Source organism: Macadamia integrifolia, unplaced genomic scaffold (assembly GCF_013358625.1).
Source record: "Macadamia integrifolia cultivar HAES 741 unplaced genomic scaffold, SCU_Mint_v3 scaffold1829, whole genome shotgun sequence".
In the NCBI taxonomy this organism is placed as follows: domain Eukaryota; kingdom Viridiplantae; phylum Streptophyta; class Magnoliopsida; order Proteales; family Proteaceae; genus Macadamia; species Macadamia integrifolia.
The window spans coordinates 112,767-118,953 of record NW_024868372.1 but is presented as its reverse complement, the minus strand read 5'-3'; the positions used below and the strand labels follow the sequence as shown (position 1 = coordinate 118,953).

The 6,187-nt window shown below is 38.2% G+C and overlaps 1 non-coding gene across 1 annotated transcript; it reads right to left on the bottom strand.

Annotated features, from left to right (window-relative positions):
* Nucleotides 1-3,200: 3,200 nt before the first annotated feature.
* On the bottom strand, nucleotides 3,201-3,307 carry LOC122064940. Its single transcript, XR_006135862.1, has one exon. It is a non-coding gene; the product is annotated as a small nucleolar RNA R71 (small nucleolar RNA).
* Between the last annotated feature and the right edge of the window lie 2,880 nt (nucleotides 3,308-6,187).

Here is a 6,187-nt window from a genome sequence, read left to right as displayed (position 1 = left end):
ACATATTCTGGGTCCACTGATCGACCACCTTTGATAGTCGGTCGACCGCCAAGAGCCGTTGTAGGCAAAAAAATAGCCGTTGGGGCACTTCCAGGCAGGCACCGGTCGACCGGGACTTTCAGCCGGTCGACCGCCTATGGTCTCGGGTGGTTCTGATGGACCGGGCTTCCAGCCGGTCGACCGCCAACATGACATGCTCTGTTTTGACAGACTGCTGTCATACTGACTAGTCATCAGTGTTTTGACCATAGCTTTTTGGTCCGACTTCAGAATGATCTGAGATCAGTTGCGTTAGAATCACAACTCAATTTCCTACAGCTTCTATGAGGATTCATCTCCTAATACTAATCTTAAGATTCCCTAAAATACCCTTAAGTCAGGTTACTGTGTGTTCCACACCACTTAGTGACTTTCCATACATGGTCAAGGCATGCTCTATGGTCATTCTAATATGATGTAATGCACATGCATGAGGTGAGTGTATATAAGTATGTGGAAATTACAAATTACATTGAAAATAACTTAATCTATCCTAGTGGTCTTCTTCTTCTTCACTTGAATCTTCCATTCTTTGGCCCTTCATCTTCTTTCCTTCTTGTTTGCTGTTTCATGTCTTTAAGCTTCATGTCTTGATTCGACCTTCAACCTTCTAAGGGTTTCTTCAAGCTAATCACACTTTATCAATCAAGTTAAAGATGTATGTTTGTTTGTTAACACCAAAACATGGCAAGGAGTGTGGACATGTTTCCCAACATGGATCACATCCTTAAGTGATTAAAGATTCATTTTTGGTAACAATAACTACCTAGCGTAGTTTGTGAGTTGTGGTGTGCAAAATCTCTTCCTTATTAGGAGGTCTCAAGTTCGAACCTCTTAGCTGCTATTTTGTTGAGGTTTTTTTTAGAATATTTCTCTCTCCTACTCATCACTCAAAGGAGGTCGACCAAGATAGTTGTACGCAAGTTTGAAGAAGAGAGAGAAAATAAAGACAAAAAATAGGAAAGAAGAAAAAAAGAAAAGAAAAGAAAAGACAAGGGCATGGATGGAATTTTTCATTTAAAATAGAATATTGTCCAAATCCAAGCAAGGAAAATTGGCCAAGGGGGGTTTCTTGTGCAAGAAGAGAGAAAAATAGAAAAAAGAGAAAAAATAGGCAAAAAAGGCAAGAAAATCGTGGGAGATCTCTCTACACATTTTCTCTCTTTTCTCTCCTCCACCTCACCACAAAATCGTCCAAGGGGATCCACACTTGGACGTCCTTTTCTCTCTCCTATTCCCTATAAAAGGGAGTCCACAAAACCCTAAAAAATTGTCCCTATCTTCCTCTCTAATTCATTATTCTTCTAGGGTTTTTTTGTTGCTCTATCTCTTTCTCTATCTCTAGTTCTAGGTTTATGCTTTAAACACTTTTGTAAGTTCTTTTATTCAATTAATGCAAACACTTTTATTTTTGATTCAGTCTTTTATTTTTATTATTTAAGTAATTGAAGTTGTAATTTTCAAGTTCTAGTTCTCGGCTTAGGTCTAGGTGACAAGAACAAGTTATGAAGCATGTATTTCAAGTTCAATTTTTTTTCTTCAGATTTGTTTTCTCTAGTACTAGAAATTTCAGATTTGGTTTATTCTAGATCTGGTTTTTAGTATTGGTAGTATTTCAAATTGATCAAGTTTTCAGTTCAAGGGTTGAAGTTCATGTAAGTAGACTCCCTCAGTAGTCTTCTCTCCCCCCTCTCATTCCCTCTTCTGACTACCCTTTCTTTCTTAATTTAGGATTTTAATTTCAGTCGTTACATTATTGCTATCCCTTTCCCCCAAGGTTCATGGCTAGTGTATGTGTTGGCTTTGCCCCTCCTAGCCATAGAACCATCAATTTATTGCTTTTATTTTAATTGTCTCCCTTTCCCTAAAGCCAAGTAGAGTAACCCTTGTAAGAGTGACTCTCTGGTCAAGTAGGGAAGCTCATATTATGATGCATCCATCGGGCTAAGTAGAGAAACCTACTTGTGAGTCTCTCTCTAGCTTTATCCCCTTTCTTTTACTTTATTTTTATTTCAGAATTTTTTTCTTTATTTATTTATTTTTTTTAATTGCATGGGTTTTTTATTTTCATTTATTTATTTATTTAATTTTAATTACGTGGCTTGCGTCTTTAAATTCTTAGATGATGAATGGTTAGGGCGTTATTTTAGATACATATGTTTAGGACGGTAATTAGAATTAGATCACAACCATTAATCGGTTCACTTTCGCATTATTAAAAGAAATAAAAAAATAAAGTGGCTGCTCTCTCTGTGTTCGACCCGTAGCTATACTGATCCGTACGCTTGCGGTTACATTTTAAATTTCAAACAAGTTTTTGGCGCCGTTGCCGGGGAGACAGTTCCATGTTATTTTTCACTTTCTTTTGGTAAATCGGAGTGCTTTGTTTGCTTTGTTTTATATTTTTCCTTTTCTTTTATTGAATTCCTGAGAAGAACAACTTGCAATAATAGTTGTATCAGTGGAGGTCGCCATGCCTCACAGTATGATAAAGACAGGTTTCGCCCTGTAGCAGTACCTCAGGAATTGACCTAAGCAACCCCGGATCCCTGCCGGTAAGCTCCCAAAAAGCCAAAAAAAAATCAAAAAAAAATAAAAAGAAATCATTAAAAAAAAAGTTTTGCTATCCATTCTTTTGTGCTTGTCTTACTTTAGTTGCGGGTAGTTTTCTGTTGCATGAGTGTTAGGTGGGTACGTAATACTAAGAATCGGTTAGAAAGAAGAGATCCAACAACTAGTGACCCTATACGTTTGCTCTCTTTAAAACCCTTCAATATGGGAGACCAACAGCAAAACCCTTCACCTAAATCTCTGAAAGATAGGTTCTACCCTGCTAGAACAGCCCAACCTTCCTGCATAGTTCTACCACAAGCCCAGGGCAATAATTTTGAACTCAAATCTCAATATATCACTATGTTGCCCACTTCCATGGGTTGACCTCTGAGGATGCATACCTATTTCTAAGAGAATTTGAAGAGGTATGTGTTCTAATTAAGATCCAACAGCTTTCTGATGATGCTGTTAAGCTTAGGTTTATCACTTTTGCATTGAAAGACCTAGCTAAGAAGTGGTTGTATGGGTTACCCAAAAATTCCATAATCTCATGGGAACAGTTCACAGTTGTCTTCTTTAAGAAGCTTTTCCCAACTCACAAGACCAATAAGCTTAGAAGTGATACCTTTCAGTTTAGACAAAAGCCTAGTGAGTCATTTTCCAAACTTATGGAGAGATTCAAGGATCTACTCCAAGAATTCCCTCACTATGGCCTAGACCTATAGCATTTATGTCAAATAATTTTTGAGGGTATTGATTACCCAACTAAAAAAATGATAGAGTCTATGTACCTTGAGGGATTCACATCCTTTACAGATGAAGGAAAGGCATGGGAATTCTTACTTGACTTAGCTGACAAAACCCATGAGTGGGAATCAACCCAAGAGAGTGAAAGAACCATAGGAGGAAAAGGATATTTTGTGGATGGAATAGTAGCCAAGGAAGCCCATTTGGATAGCCTAATCAAGAGAATTGAGGCTATTGTTCCTAAAGAGCCATCATCAGTCAATTTGGTTAAGATTTGTCCTTGGTGTTAGTCCCCTGGACATCTCCTAGAAGAATGCCCCAACACCTTTGAGGGCACTTCTAATGATAGTGTTAATGCCTTATACCAGAATAATCCATATAGTAATACTTACAATCCAGGATGGAGAAATCACCCAAATTTCTCTTGGAATCAGGGCAACCAAGCAGGGATTTTCAATTTCCATAATCAAGGTCAACCTGGACTCCAAAGGCCTCCCTTTGCACAATAATCTTTTTTCCAAAATACTTTTCCTAGATCAAATATAGGACCTCAGGCTAGTTTTTCTAGGGCCCCTCTCCTATCATCTTATCAGCAACCCCCTTGGTTTACCAACACTGGAGAGGCAAGTAGAATAAGTGACTTGACAAAAAATTTGGCCCTCCTCATGACAAGCCATCAAAATCTTATGAGAGAACTCACTCAAGTTGTCTTAATTATGCTTGAGAGGGAAAAAGGAACTTTACCCAGTCAACCAGAGCCTAACCCTAGGCATCATCAGCCTGTTAGTTCACAAGCATCAACTAATGCACCACTGAATATAGTACAAGGTCAGACCCAACAAGGGCCCTCTAACCAATGTAATGTTGTTTATGCCCTTAGGAGTGGTAGAGAGTACCAACAGAGCATTCCTAAATCTTCCTCATCTATTACTCATGTTAACTCTCCTTCAGTTGAGGACACAGGTGTGCCTCTTGTTTCAGGTTCGTCTGATGAACCTAAAGATTTTTCTTAAACTAAAGATGATTTGGTTGAGGAAACCAAAAATGATTCTTCTGAACAGGGGCAAATCCCTAACAGTCCTTATGTTCATCCTGTCCCATTTCCTAATCGCTTGGTAAACAAAAGGAAGACTGTGTCCATGGATAAAATTTTAGAAGTCTTCAAAAAGGTAGAAGTGAACATCCCCCTTTTGGATGCCATATCCTAGATCCCTACCTATGCAAAGGTACTAAAAGATTTGTATACTTACAAACGTATCACTAGTGTGCCCAAAAATGCGTTCTTGGCAGGTAACATTAGTTCCATAATTACTCAGCCTATAGCAGCCAAGTATAAGGATCTAGGGAGCCCTACCATATCTTGTGTCATAGGAAACACCTACATTGAGCATGCCTTACTTGACCTTGGCGCAAGTGTGAATCTTTTACCTTATCATGTGTACAAGCAACTTGGATTGAGAGAATTGAAAGCCACTAGAACTACTCTTCAGTTGGCAAATAGGTCTATTAAAATTCCTAAAAGGATAGTTGAGGATGTTTTACTAAAGGTGGGGGAATTTATTTTCCCTGTTGATTTCATTGTGTTAGATACCAAGCCCTTCTCAACCAAGAATGAGATCCCAATAATTCTAGGAAGACCATTCTTGGCTACCAGTAATGCATTAATCAACTGCCAGAATGGTTTCCTAAGATTATCTTTTGGTAACCAAACTATTGAGTTTAACATGTTTAGGATAGGCAAGCAACCACATTTGGAAGAAGAGATTAGTATAATTGAGGATTTTCTGGATTTTTTTGATTATTTAATTATCAATTTTGATATTAATTTTGATTCAGAATTCCAAGATTGTATGGATGAGTTGGATGATGATAGTGAAAATTTTTTTTCTGAAGTCTTGAGTCTTCACACACCTGTGGAGCCCTTAGGACCCCTGTCCAATTCCATTCCCAAACCTTCCATAGTTGAGCCCCCTAAGCTAGATCTTAAGGATTTGCCATCTAATTTGAGGTATGCTTTCTTAGGGCCTGACCAGACTCTTCCTGTAATAATTTCTTCAAATTTGACTTCTAGCCAGGAAGAGGAGTTACTTAAAGTGTTAAAAGATAATAACGAAGCCCTAGGTTGGACCATGGCTGATATCAAGGGTATAAGCCCTTCTATTGTACAACATCATATATATCTTATGGAGGATTCCAAACCATCCACAGAACCCCAAAGAAGAGCTAACCCAGTGATGATGGAAGCTATTAAAAAAGAGATCCTAAAGTGCTTGGATCATGGAATAATTTATCCTATTTCTGACAGCCAATGGATAAGCCCAGTTCACGTAGTGCCTAAGAAGTCTGGTGTGACTATAGTTCCCAATGCCAATAATGAACTAATTCCAACCCGTGTCCAATCTGGGTGGAGAGTGTGCATAGACTACAGGAAACTTAATGTGGTAACCTGGAAGGACCACTTCCCATTGCCATTCATTGACCAGATGTTAGAGAGGTTAGCTGGACATGAATACTATTGTTTTCTTGATGGATATTCTGGTTATAACCAGATCCCAATTGCATTAGAAGACCAACATAAGACCACTTTTACATGCCCATATGAAACATTTGCTTATAGGCGTATGCCTTTTGGGCTATGTAATGCCCCTGCTACGTTCCAACGATGCATGATGAGCATATTTTCTGACATGGTCAAAAAATTCTTAGAAGTATTTATGGATGACTTTTCAATTCATGGGAATTCCTATTCTGAATGTCTTCATCATCTTTCTCTAGTTTTGAAAAGGTGCATATCTAAGAATTTGATTTTGAATTGGGAGAAATGCCATTTCATGGTTAAATCTGGTAT